The following is a 12,927-nucleotide window of genomic DNA, read 5'->3' as shown; positions in this document are numbered from 1 at the left end:
AGAGTTTTCAACGTGAAAAAAAATTGGCCTGTTTCCAGGAGTAACAAACTTAAATGTCAACAGGAGCCTGGAGGATAATATAAATGTGTGAATCTATAGATATAGAAAAATAGGGCTTGGCGGGACCTATGGGGAAAGGAGAATAGATTTCACCAAAAGATATTCAAATTGAGAAATAAAATTGCTAGAAGTCCCTAAAATATAAATCTGCTAACCTGCCATCCTGCCACATTCATCTATATTCTTTAAAAGAAATATATGATCCACCCAAAGTTTTTTTTTTTTCCAACTAGATAGTTTAGTTAGGTTCTACGTTAAGCTACTGTAAGAAAAAAACCTGAAAATTCAACGGGCTAAATAACACGGAAGTTTATTTCTCTAAGAGACCAGAAGTAGGTAGAGAGTCCGGGTCACTGGGCAGCCCTGCTCCAAGAGCACTGTCCAGAATCCAAGATGGGAGAGCAGTTCAGCCAACCCACACACATGCATAAATGTGTGTATCAGAGTGTCTGTTCCAGGTGCCACCACTTCTCAAGGGGCAAGAGAAAGAGGGGAAGTCAATTCATTTTAAGAACATGCCCCAAAAGTTGTATGAATCACTTCCACTCAATTACACCATCTCTCCTGGGGCGCCGTGGGCACTGCTAAAACCCATCAGAGGAGTTGTAATACTAAAAGACAGCAGAGGGTAAGAAACCCTGGGAGGAAGGAACAGTTTCTGTCATGCTAGGTTTTCAGGTAAAGCCAAGCCAAGTGTCATAAACCATAAGCCTAAATCTTTCCCTACTCTTTAAAAAAAACCTGTTTATTGGTAAATCAATTCTGAACCAATCAGCTTTTAATATTTGGCATTTAACTCTACATGAAATTCACTATGACTCAGGAGAACTACTCACAAATTCACTTGAGCAGTACAGTGGTAGAAAAGCAAGAAAAATGTAGAGAAGGCTAGACTGTATTAAGCCTTAAGAGCCTCATTTAACAGGTATAATGAAAACAATCAACTACAATTATTACTAGAATTACATACTATGACAACCACTGCAAAGGAAAAAAAAAAGGTAAAAACTAGTCCAATTCAGGGCTAATGCAAAGGGCAAAAGGTCTTATTCTTTATTACTTAAGCATCTACTTATTGTTACTATTATTAATTCATCTTATTCCAAAAAGGTAATAATGAAAACATAATAAGGATACATAAATACATAAGGTAACAAATTAGACCTAAGCAAGAAACTTTTTAAAAACAAACAAAGGTAGGGCACCTGGGTGGCTCAGAGTGGTAAAGTGTCCAACTTCAGCTCAGGTCATGATCTCACAGCTTGTGAGTTCAAGCCCCACACTGGGCTCTGTGCTGACAGCTCAGAGCCTGGAGCCTGCTTCAGATTCTGTCTCTCTCTCTCTCTGCCCCTCCCCTGCTCATGGTCTGTCTCTCAATAATAAATAAAAACATTAAAAATTTTTAAAAATAAAAAATAAAAACAAAGGTAAGATATAAAATGGATCTGAGAAGAAGCTGGCACTGCTTTGATAAGTGACTTTTAGCAGGTGGGAGCGTAGGCCATCAAAAAGACTGATCAGCTGCAAAATTCACAGCATTACTAAGGTTATTTCCATTCAATTTCTATTTCCTCAACTTAGTTCTCCACATGTGTCTTGCATTTTCACAGCACATGACTATCCATGCTGTTGCCTCTGCCTGCGTGCCATCTGCTCTACCTTCCCTTAGCACAGTATCCCCCTAGCCCAGGCCAGGCAGGAGCTGCCTTTGGAGGTCTTCCCAGATTTCCCCCAGTGGAGTTAGTCATTCTCTTTCTTACTCTCGCAGTTACACTTACATTATAGCAGTCATACTCTAAACTTATGCTAAATTCCATTTATTTTGTGATAACATCCCTTCAAAAAGGTTTATATTCATTAAACATGCTCAATAAATGTTGCTAAGTCTGTAAGAAAGAGTTTGCATTTCTAACACCCACTCTATTGAAAAATGTTCCTCAGTGGCCATTCCTTCTCCCCATCTCTCAAGCTTCCCACACTGCATAAGGAGCCATGCATAAGGATGTCCACTATAACATTACTCAGAGCTGTGAAAAACCAACAACCACCTAATTTGTCCATCAGTGAGAAGATACAGGCATAAACTATCTAATTCATATGCTAGAATATGATATAACCAATTAAAATGAATAAATCAGTGCACACGAGTCAATAATAAATCTCAAAAAATCATTAAATGACAAAAATCAAGTTTATGAATAATATGTATACTATGTCATTTATGTAAATTACATGGATCTTTTCACTAAAAATCTAGGTGAATTTTTTTAAAGGAAAATAAATTTAGAAAATAATAGGGACCCTTCACTCAACCCCACTTTCCTCCAGCTTCTGTGCTGCCTTTATTTTTTTTAAGATTTTATTTTTAAGTAATCTCTGCACCCACCATGGGGCTCAAACTTACAACCCTGCTGTCAAGAGTTACATGTTCTACCTACTGAGCCCTTCAGGTGTCCCTGTGCTTTACATGGCTTATTCTGGTATAAAGCTTAGGAACTGTGAACAAATTTCCATAAGCAGGAAGAGCCCAGAAGGCTCTGTCCCAGACAGTTCTCAAGTTCCTACCACATGGGAAGTTCAAACCCTACATCTATTCACCTCTGAAGAATCTCTAAGTAATTCTTTGACATGTTAGTGATGAAAAAAAGAAAATCTGAGAACGATGTTAATATGCTTTAGCTCCAAGGAACTACTTAGAGTACTCCGAGAAAATGGAATTTTAATGTCTGGATTTAAAACCCTGGGAAGTTAACTATGTATTCATCCATTGGTGAGTGGAAATGAATCCACACTGCAGAAAGGAAGACTAGAAAATCTCTTAAGAGGGAGGGCTCAATGCTTCCTCCTCTTTAGAGGAGAACATTATACTCCACCCACTTTATCAAATTTCCAGAGTCTAGGGTAAAAATACGTTGGGAAGAATATTCAGTGGGAGATCGGGAGATCTGGGCTTGTGATTGTTCTCCATTTGCTTCCACCCCCAGATCCATTCTCTGCCCTATTCCACGTTCTGAGAGGCTGGCTCTCTGGATTATCTCACTCAGGCTTCCAGTTGGGTTTGCTCACTGGGAGGCACTGATAGGAGATGGGAGTAAGGAAAGCAAGAAATTGGGGGATTTCTCCCTCCTTGCCTTCCTGCACTGGCGTCACAGTTCTGGCAGGGGCTGTGTCCCTCTACAACTAGCCGGTGTCAGGTAACCACCCTCCGGGCTTCGCGCTCAAAGAACGTAAGGCCTCAGTAGACAATGGCTTCCTGCTGTCACTAGTCTCTAGGTGCCCACCATGTGGGTTTCCTTAATTTTGCCCACACCTCTATAAAAAGTGACCCCGAGAAAGTCCCTTCAGCTGAATCATCAGATACTGGGACCCTCAAGGGGTCTGCCCCTAACAAGCTGAATGAGCTCAAACAAACCACTTCTCCATGGGCCTCAGTATACTATTGAGGGAAGGACAGATGACGTTCAAAGTCTCATCCACCTTGAAGATTCTGCAATCCACATGAGCTTGAGCCAGGGTGGAACCCTATCTCCAGTGAATTTTTGCAGCATATCTGTTTAAAGATGCTCCTTTTAAGAGAAAGCTACAGATGTTTGCCTTCCCATTTTCATTCCTTCTGAGGGAAATGTTTCAGCAGAATGAACTTGAGTTGACAGCTGGTTGGGCCAAATATTTTCTTAAATTTCATTTCCCTTTCCAGCTCTGACTCTTTGCAGAGAGATGCAGAGTGCTCAGCTCTATTTAGATAACACTCGTTGGCAGGGACAACTCAAAACACCACTGCCACCAACAAGCTTTTGGAGGCCCCAAACCAATTTCAAGTCCCAAACCAATTTTCCTTTCCTGACCCTCTCTGCTCTCCAGTTCTTTTCCCTCTTTTCCAAACTCACCTCCTACTTCCTCTTTCATCTACTACTACTTATTGCCTTCTGTCCTTTGGGTGCCATTCCCAAGACTATTGGGGGTAAAAGAAATACAGAGGTCTTGGTCCCACAGCCTCAATGGTTTTTTCAAAGACCCTGTCAGCAGCAAGGCTCATTAGCAGCTTCTGAGCCTAATTCCAAGAAGCCCCTGCCTCTGCTGGAGAAAGATCCTTCACAAAGCAGTCCACCTGGAATGGATGAGCCGCTGGCACAAAGGGTATCTGGGGTTCTTCCAGCTGGGCACAAGGTAGAGATTGCCAGCCAGAACTGCTGATATGATCTGAATGTTTGCTTAATTTCTATTTGAGCACTCATTCCAGGGTTGGCAGGAAACTTAATTTGAGTCTGTTTTGGCATCTTTCATCTCTGTGTCTACAGAGAAGGCTATTTCTGGGTCACCAAGGCACTAGGGAACCTCCCGGCCATCAAGCCTTATTTCATAACATGGCCTCTTCAGATCTGAGTGAACCTCCTTGCTGCCTCTTCTAGGCTGCTCCTGAGACCTTGAAACTTTTTATAGGTCTCCTTGGATAAACCACATAGGCATCCCTTTCTTGGCACACTTCCAGGAAGGGAAGGCCAGGTTCCTGCAAGGATCCACAGACTCTGGTCTCATCCACTCTAAACAGGCATGACGATCTTCAAAAGAGATGAAATCCTTCTTCTTCCTGTTTCTGATCAGGACACATTATCCATGCCCCGAATCTTCTCCTCTCTCTCATACACACACACACACACACACACACACACACACACACACACACACACACACACAGCTTCAGAGTAACACCACTCTTGCCACAGCTGATATGTACTTTCTTCAGTTTACATTTTAGCTAACATCCACCTCCCAACCTCACCTCCAGCACTATATAGCTTTAGCAGTGAGTGTAAACACTTTCTTTACAGAGATACCTTAACAACACAGGGACACATGTTTACTGAGTTTTGTGAGCATTTCCATCATGCATCCCATTCCCAACTGGAAGTACACTGGGCACTAGACACCATTGTGGGGTCTCCCAAAGCTTCCTAGTCCTCTCCTAGACTAGGAGGAGTCTGAGGAAATAATCCAAACAGCATGGGGGTGCCACTGATGGGCAGACAGGGAAAGAATCCTAAACAGAGCTCAGATGAAAAGCACAGGCTTTGCTGCAGGCAAGATTTGAGTCCAGACTCCCATTTTGCCAACTATGAACCGTGTGATTTTAGGCCTCAGTTTCCTCTACTGTAAAATGTATATAGTAATAGTATCTACTTGCTGCCATGAAACATGAGAAAGTACACAAAGCACCATCCTTAGCATTTGAGTGCTCCATAGGTGATCCTTGCCTTCATTAAGGATCATGTGCCCCAAACTCTTCTGAAGCTCTTCTGGCCCCTTCCTGCCTGTGGGGATCTAAAAAGACATACTGGTTATGACAAAGACAAAGCAGAGGCATCTGGGTGGCTCAGTTGGTTAAGTATATGACTCTTGGTTTCAGTTCGGGTTATGATCTCATGGTTTGTGAGATCAAGCCCCACATTGTGCTTTGTGCTGACAGCACAGAGGCTGCCTTAGGATTCTCCCTCTTCCTCTCTCTCTGCCCATCCCTCTATCTGTCTCTCAAGATAAATAAACTTTAAAAAGTAAAAGAAAAAGCAGGCAACATGGTGCAATCTCAGGAACCAGGAATCCCACATTTGGTCTCCCAAAGACATGTCAGATGATAATTCACTAGGCATAGTACTGGATGCTACTAATGCATGTACAGCTCCACCAGCAAAAGAAACACTCTTAATCCCAACATGGGAGGTTGCAAAAGGCTCTTAGAAAACATAATGCCCAAAATCAATCTGGAAGAAAGAGTCGCAAGTTGCCAAGTGGGTTAGAGAAATGAGAATGAGGAAAATTCAAAACAGTTACATTAGAGCCTGCAAAATAGAAAGTGAGAATGGAGAAGTCAGGTCATCAAGAGTCTTGAAGATCATACAAGAACTTAGGACTTTATTCTGAAGGTACTAAGAAGTAGCCAAAGGATGTTAAAAAGTAAAATAGATTTTATTTTTAAAATGAATTCTGGTGTTAGCGTGGGAAATGAGTAGGAAGCAGAAAGACCGGTAATTGGAAAACAGGTAGGAAGCAATTGCAGTAGTCCAGGTAAGAGGTGATAATGCTCCAAACTAAGTCAGCGGTGATGGTAAAGAGAGGGTGCATAATAATAATTATAATAGATATTGCTTCCTATGTGCCAGGCACTGTCCTAAGGCCCCTGTAGGGGTTAAGTCACTTAAAGCTCACTAAAGCTCTTTGCATCAGGTTCCTTTATTGTTTCTAATCATCAGACAAGGAAAATGAGGCAGGGTCAAAGAGACAGCAAGCACGCAGAGCCAGGATTCTAACTTGGGCAGTCTTCTCCAAAGTTCTAATCATCATCTTGTGCTTCTAGGAGATTTATGGAAGGAATTACCAAATTGGTTGTGGGGTTTTGATTGAGGGAGAAGTCAAGGGTTATGTCTAGACTTGGGTAACTGAGTTGATAATGAAGAAAAAGGAACTGGAGAGGATGATGAACTTGTTTGGGAGAAGGTGACTTTCACACATCCACTAGACATCTATGAAGAGATGTTGCATAGGCTGTTGGCACATTGGCAACTGGAGGAAGAGTGTATCCTACTCACATTTAAGTCCTCAGCACCTCAGCTGTTAGTAGGTGCTTAATAAGTGTGCATTCGATGACTGGAAACTTGGGAGTCATCAACAGAAACTCTGAGAGTACTTGTGATCACTCAGGAAAAGAGTATGTTAGAAGAGAAATGGATCAGTGGTGGATTCTGAGAAAGAATGAAGAGTACACACGGGAAGACCAGCCACAAGGGTGATCATTCAACACATTTTAAATCCTTCATCTATAAAATATGGAAAGCAATACTTCCCCCCTTACTGTGACCCAGTGGTAAGGAAAAGAGGGTGATGGGATTAGGAAACAGAAGACTATCAGCACTAGTTAAAGTGATCAAAACTTAGTCACAAGCATCTAATCTGTTATGAGAAAACACCCAGCAAGACTTGTTATGAGAAAACATCCCAGCAAGGATAACTTGGACAGTGAAGACCACGGATGAGGGGAGATGGTCTGGCTGGCCAGTGCAAACTCTACCAGGCTCTGCCTATCAGACAAGGCATGACTTCAATCCCACCCCTGTCAGATTCTTTTGCCCACTTTACTTGCTAGTGGGGCCTTGTACAGACACAGCTTCCCTGCAAATGTACACTAGCTGGGTTCATTTCAAAGAAAGCAGGACCTCTTCAAACCCATATTTACCTGCAAAAATCCCAAAGAATGATTACTGGGATACCAAAATTCAGGAGAAAATGAGGATTATTGAAATATGTATTTAAATATTTTTTAGTATTTCTTTTTGAGAGAGAGAGAAAGAGAGGAGGAGAGCGGGCAAGCGGGCAGGGGCAGAGAGAGGGGGACAGAGGATCCAAAGCAGGCTCTGCATGGACAGTAACAAGCCTGAGGTAGAATTCAAACACATGAACTATGAGATCATTACCTGAGCTGAAGTCAGATGCTCAACCAACTGAGCCACCCAGGAGCCTCTATTGAAATATATTTTTAAAACAAGTTTGTATTCTTTTTAATGATGTTTACTATCCACTCACTGACAAAAAGTTGAACTAGTACTTGATTTTTCCCACAGACACATAATACTTAGTGGTGTTCCCACCAATGCAGAACATCTCAGGACATTTGATTTTATTATTCTTAAGCAGGTAATGTATATTACCATAATTTGGTTTCGGTTTTTGTTTTTTAGGGTGTTTTGTTCCGTTTTCCAGAAAGGCTGATTTATTGAAAGCTATTCTGACATCATTTTTCAGACTCCCTGGCAGTCTTGAGCCCAGGGATGGGAGTCCTCCTCTGACAGTGGGGGGCAGGGATAGGGTCTCCACACACCAGGGCTCATTTTCCTATGCTCCCGTGGATGGCAGCTGAGGTCCTAATGGAATAGGACTTGATGGCCCCAGGCCCTCCACCTTGGGAAAGCTAAAGGCATTGTCTCACATGGCTCCCCCAAAGGCCAATACAACTCCCTCTGCCAGCTGAATTCACCACAGAGAAGTTCACACCTCACACACTATCTCTGGCCAAGTGGCTATCCTTGCCCTCCAGCGGCTTGCAGTAGGTGATGCTCTCAATGTCCATAGCCAAGTTGACATTCATGAGCTCCTGGCACTCACACAGCTGCCCTGCCATGGCCTGCTTGGCTCAATGCAGGGAGGCCTCTAGCTCCTCCTGCTTGACATGTGCATCGTTGAGTGCTAGCACCCCCCATTCTTCTGTCTCAGCAATGGCAGCCTCCAACGTGGCACACTGGTTCTTATGTTGTCATCCTCAGCATGCAGGATCTGAATGTCATGATTCACCTCCACAGTCTCTGGTGGGGTTTTCCAGAGGTCATCCTCCTGCTTCCCGAACTAGGCCTGGAAGCTCTCAAACTTGGTCTGGTACCAGGCCTCAGCCTCAGTCTGGCTGAGTACTGGGCCTTGATATCTGTTATGATGTCATCCAGGTCCATGGACAGCACCACAGATGTGTCCAAGATCTGGGACTGCCTACTCTGGCTCATAGGAGGTCTTGAAGAAGTTGATCTTATCATTCAGGACATCTACCTTGGCCTCCAATTCCACCTTGTCCATACAGATGGAGTTCACGTCCTTTTTCAGCACCATGAACTCATTCTCAATAGCCACGGAATAGTTTATTTCAACCTCCTACTTGTCTTAAAGTCTTCCAATATCCTGCATGTTTTGAAGCTCTGCCTCCAGGCAGCCCCCATCCAGCTGCAGCAACTCAAGCTGCCTCCACAGGCCAGCAATGTGGGTCTCAAATATGCCACGGAGGCGCTGCTCTAGGCTGACTTCTGCTCTAAAGCAGGGCCCGCTTGGTCTCCAGCATCTTGTTCTGCTGCTTCAGCAACTGTACCTCATCGATGAAGAAGGCAAACTTGTTGAGGGTCTTGATCTGTTTGCACTCCTCCTGACCCATCTGCTGGATAGAAAGGCCAAAGTCCACCTGCAGCAGAGTTAGCAGGTTCTGACTGAAGGTGACCTTGCAGATGCTGGTGCCTGCTGGACCCCTGTAGGAGGAATACAGGGCCGTGCATGGCCAAGAGGCACCCAGACCATAAAGGCAGCTGCTGCTGAAGTTGCTGGGGTATAAGGAGCTCAGGTGCACCTGGGTGTCCCACCCCAGGAAAGTGGCAGAACTGGAGCTGAAGACCTGGGAGCTTAAGACATGCTGGCTGGACCAGGCTGGACACCGTGGCAGGCACAAGGGTATGGACTCCCTACCATCATTTGTAATGGGTCAGTCAGATGCAGAGTTGTCAGATGTACCAAATAAAAAACAAGATGCTCAGTTAAATTTGAAAGTTAGATAATTTTTAGTACAAGTATGTCCCAAACATTATAAGGCCTGACATATACATAGAACTAGACTTCCTATATTTTATTTGTATCAAGTCTAATAGCTATGATCTTTTTGTAGGATTCATAACATGAATCTATCTCAGAGATTTGAAGGCCTCTGGTGTGGCACATAGGAGCGTTCTATCCTTGCTGGTTAAAGACTAGGTCTGCTGAGGTGAGGGCGGGCTGGGTGGCTGGTTCATATATAATATGCAGCCTGACTCCCTGGTTCTCCATGCTCACTTCTCTTCTGAGCTCTCAAACCTACCGGGCAAGCCCAAAATGCTTGCAAAGAAATAGCTTGGCCAACTTGAACATCAGCTCTGAGGGTAATAACAACTCCATGTTTACGTTTGTATTCCATGCTGAACTTCCCTCATCTACTTTTAGCTTTATTTACCTTTATTTTCTCTTTAGCTTCAGTGCTCTGAGAATTCCTTGAACTGGTGAAAAGCTGTCTAACTGTGGACCCAGCATGGTGGCCATTGTGAAACTAAAGGAGAAGCTGACCCTGTGCTCAGTCCGCAGACAGACAAAACTTTGCTTCTCACTACAATTACTGCTGATCACTTTATTTTACTAATAAGCAAAACCAAGCCCCACCTCATAGAAGGGTACTGATGTTGGAACCAGGTCACAGAGTCTCACTTAGTGACAAGCAAAGACATTATAATTATGGTGGTTTTTGAAGCACTCAAGACTTTCTGCACCAGGCTGCGCATCCTCACTGAACACAGAAACCTTGGTGCTCACCCTCTGTGTTGAGTGGCATTATCAAGGTGCTCTTTAATTCATAATGTTTTCAATAGAGAACGTTTTAAAATACTCTTTTTGCCCCTTCCATTCTCTATACTTCATATGGTTCCTTCCATTCCTGGTCCTTAGGATTTTACCACTATCTGTAAAGCCAAATCACATTCCTATGATTTTCCAGGAGAGTCTCAAGGAGTCAGTTTTCAATGGCTAGTAAAATAATTCATTCTTAACACCTGTTGACCATGTGTCACTACCAAATCTACACTAGGTGTTTCACCTCATATAAGCATTTTATAATGTATATGGGACAGAAACCATATGTTCAAGGTGCTGAACAAAGACAGTTAACACTTCACAGAACAAAATTAAAAACACATTACTGTACTAAAAATTAAAAAGGCAATAAATGCGCATTGAAATTTAAGTTCAGTTTTATAAATTCAGATAACCGCTAAGTTGATAACCCTGATATGGATGAAAGAAGGAAACATGTTTCCTCTTCTCCCTGGAGAGGAAAATGCATTATCTTCTCTTCACAGCTTTCAGGCACCTGACACCTGAACTTGGCCTTGGGCCAGTGAGTGACTCACTTACTCAGTTACTGACATGGAAACAAAAGAGTCTTTTGTTCCATCAGTTGTAAGTTTTTGTAAGGTGTTAGAAGCACAGTTTAGAAATGTCAGTGGACACCACCCTCTCAGTAAGGTCCTGGGGCTCCATGGTGGCTCACACTTGGTCTCCTCAGAGAGTCTGTCAAAGAGGCAGTGTGAAGAGCACCAGGCTCCAAGACTCCTAAGCCAAGCTAAGAGGAATTGCCCAAGTAATGGCTGTGCCTCCACTGGAACATTCATCCAGGCAGGAGGGGGTGTAGAGAGATAGCACAGGGGAGCTCGGAGGCATAAATTTTAATTTAGGCAGCAACTCGAATTAATTATGCAGTTTCAGTCAAATTATTCAGCATTTCTGAGCCTCCCTTCTTCCCCCTCAGGTGACAACAAAGATCTTGAACCACCATCTCTTAGCTGTTCTGAGGTATAAGTAACATAATCAAGGGATGTTCAATAAGACATGAAATGACAGCCTTAAACTATTCAGCCTTCATTTTCCCTGCCACTATATCCCTAAGACCATATCAAATCCAGAGCACACACTTACTCTAAAAGACTTTTTTCCCCTCAAAAATTTCTGGAAACAGATGAAGTTCAGGTGAAAGAGGAGGTGAAGCATTTAGGATATATATGGATTTGATATGTAGATATGAGGGTTGTTTTGCCTTCTTTTCATTTTGGTTTCTTATTGATAGGACTTTAAACCAGGTGATTTTTTTTCACCTTCCTTGGTTTCCATTTCAGTATCTGGAACATAAGAAATTCCCACCTGAATACTCGATGACCTTGTTAAGCCTAACTGTACCGAACCAGGTTCTCCAAACGAGCCCATACCAATAGCATCAGTAACCTCATGGTGTCATGGCTCATCCAGACACTTGGGGTCTGTTTCCCCTACTCTGCTCTTATACCCCACATCCAATCCATTTACAAATCCTACTGGCTCTACCCCCAAAACATCCACAATATCCAACCATGCCTCCTACTCTCATGAAATTCCTTGTACTAACTAGAACTCATTATCCCCTATCACCTCTCCCTGAAGAACTGAATCATCTCTAATTGTTCTTTCCACTTTTTCCTTGCTCTTCCCAGTATTTCTTTTCCCCCTTTTCCCAGTATTTTCCTAAGCCCTCTGGATCTTTGCCTGAAGATCCTGATGGTAAAGTATGAGACAAAGGCTTCTGTGTCCCAGAGAGTAGAAATAAGAAGAGGCATTGAAATAGGAAAAGAGGTAGAGTCAATAAAAAAAAGTGTAACTCAATTGAAGCACTGTCCTCAGGGGAACCCGCAAAGGACACCACGAATATATCTCAGAGCCATGCACCTGGGAGAAGGGAGAACGCATTGGCTTCTTTCTCCCAGTGATCAATGGATGCTTCAAGGATCTGCTGTCTACCCAGCCACCCGCCAAACTGGGTAGTACACATGTGAGTCTGAGGGGATCTCCTGTGCGACAGGTTTAGAGGGGCACAGGGCAGGACATTAGGTATGTCCCACAAGCCTGCAGTGAGGCTTGGCTGGGAACAGCCCCAGTGTGGGTGGTGCGGGCCTTGCAGATGCAAGTTGGGCTTGAATCAAGGCTGGGCCCCAGCTGCACATGGGGTGGGTCCCGGAGGTGAGTGCAGTGGCAGAGATGGACATAGAAGAAGAGAGCTTTCCACTGTCCTCTTCCACCTTCAATGCAGAAATTGATGCTGTGATTGGATGTTTACAGGACATTATCACGGATAACAAGTTGTAGTTATTACAGAGGAATTTCATGCTCAAGTACTACCAGGAGTTTGCAGACACAGAGGTGAATAAGCTCACCTATGTACCGATTTTTAACAAACATATGTCCTGGGTAGAAAAGCATAGTGAGAAATAGGTGCTGGAGGAGATTCATGGATGTAACACGGTGGTTTTCCCAACAATGTTACGGCACCAGGAAGATGAAGTGGTCCGTGACACAGCTGACATGCTGCTCATGTTTACAGATTTTCTGGCTTTTAAAGAAATGTTTCTGGACTATAGAGCAGAAAAAGGAAACCAGGGATTGGATCCAAGCAGTGGTTTAGTGGTGACTTCATTGTGCAAATCACCTTCTCTGCCAGCTTCCCAGAATGACCTGCAGCCCTAG

The 12,927-nt window shown here is 43.4% G+C and overlaps 2 pseudogenes; one reads left to right on the top strand and one right to left on the bottom strand.

The window, feature by feature from the left end:
- Window positions 1-5,025: 5,025 nt before the first annotated feature.
- LOC115275428 lies at window positions 5,026-9,786 on the bottom strand (annotated as a pseudogene).
- Window positions 9,787-12,441: 2,655 nt separating this feature from the next.
- Window positions 12,442-12,927, top strand: LOC115283833 (annotated as a pseudogene).

This window comes from Suricata suricatta, chromosome 2, assembly GCF_006229205.1.
Source record: "Suricata suricatta isolate VVHF042 chromosome 2, meerkat_22Aug2017_6uvM2_HiC, whole genome shotgun sequence".
Classification (NCBI taxonomy): Eukaryota; Metazoa; Chordata; class Mammalia; order Carnivora; family Herpestidae; genus Suricata; species Suricata suricatta.
The sequence above is the reverse complement of the archived record's forward strand: the minus strand, read 5'-3'. Positions and strand labels throughout refer to the sequence as shown.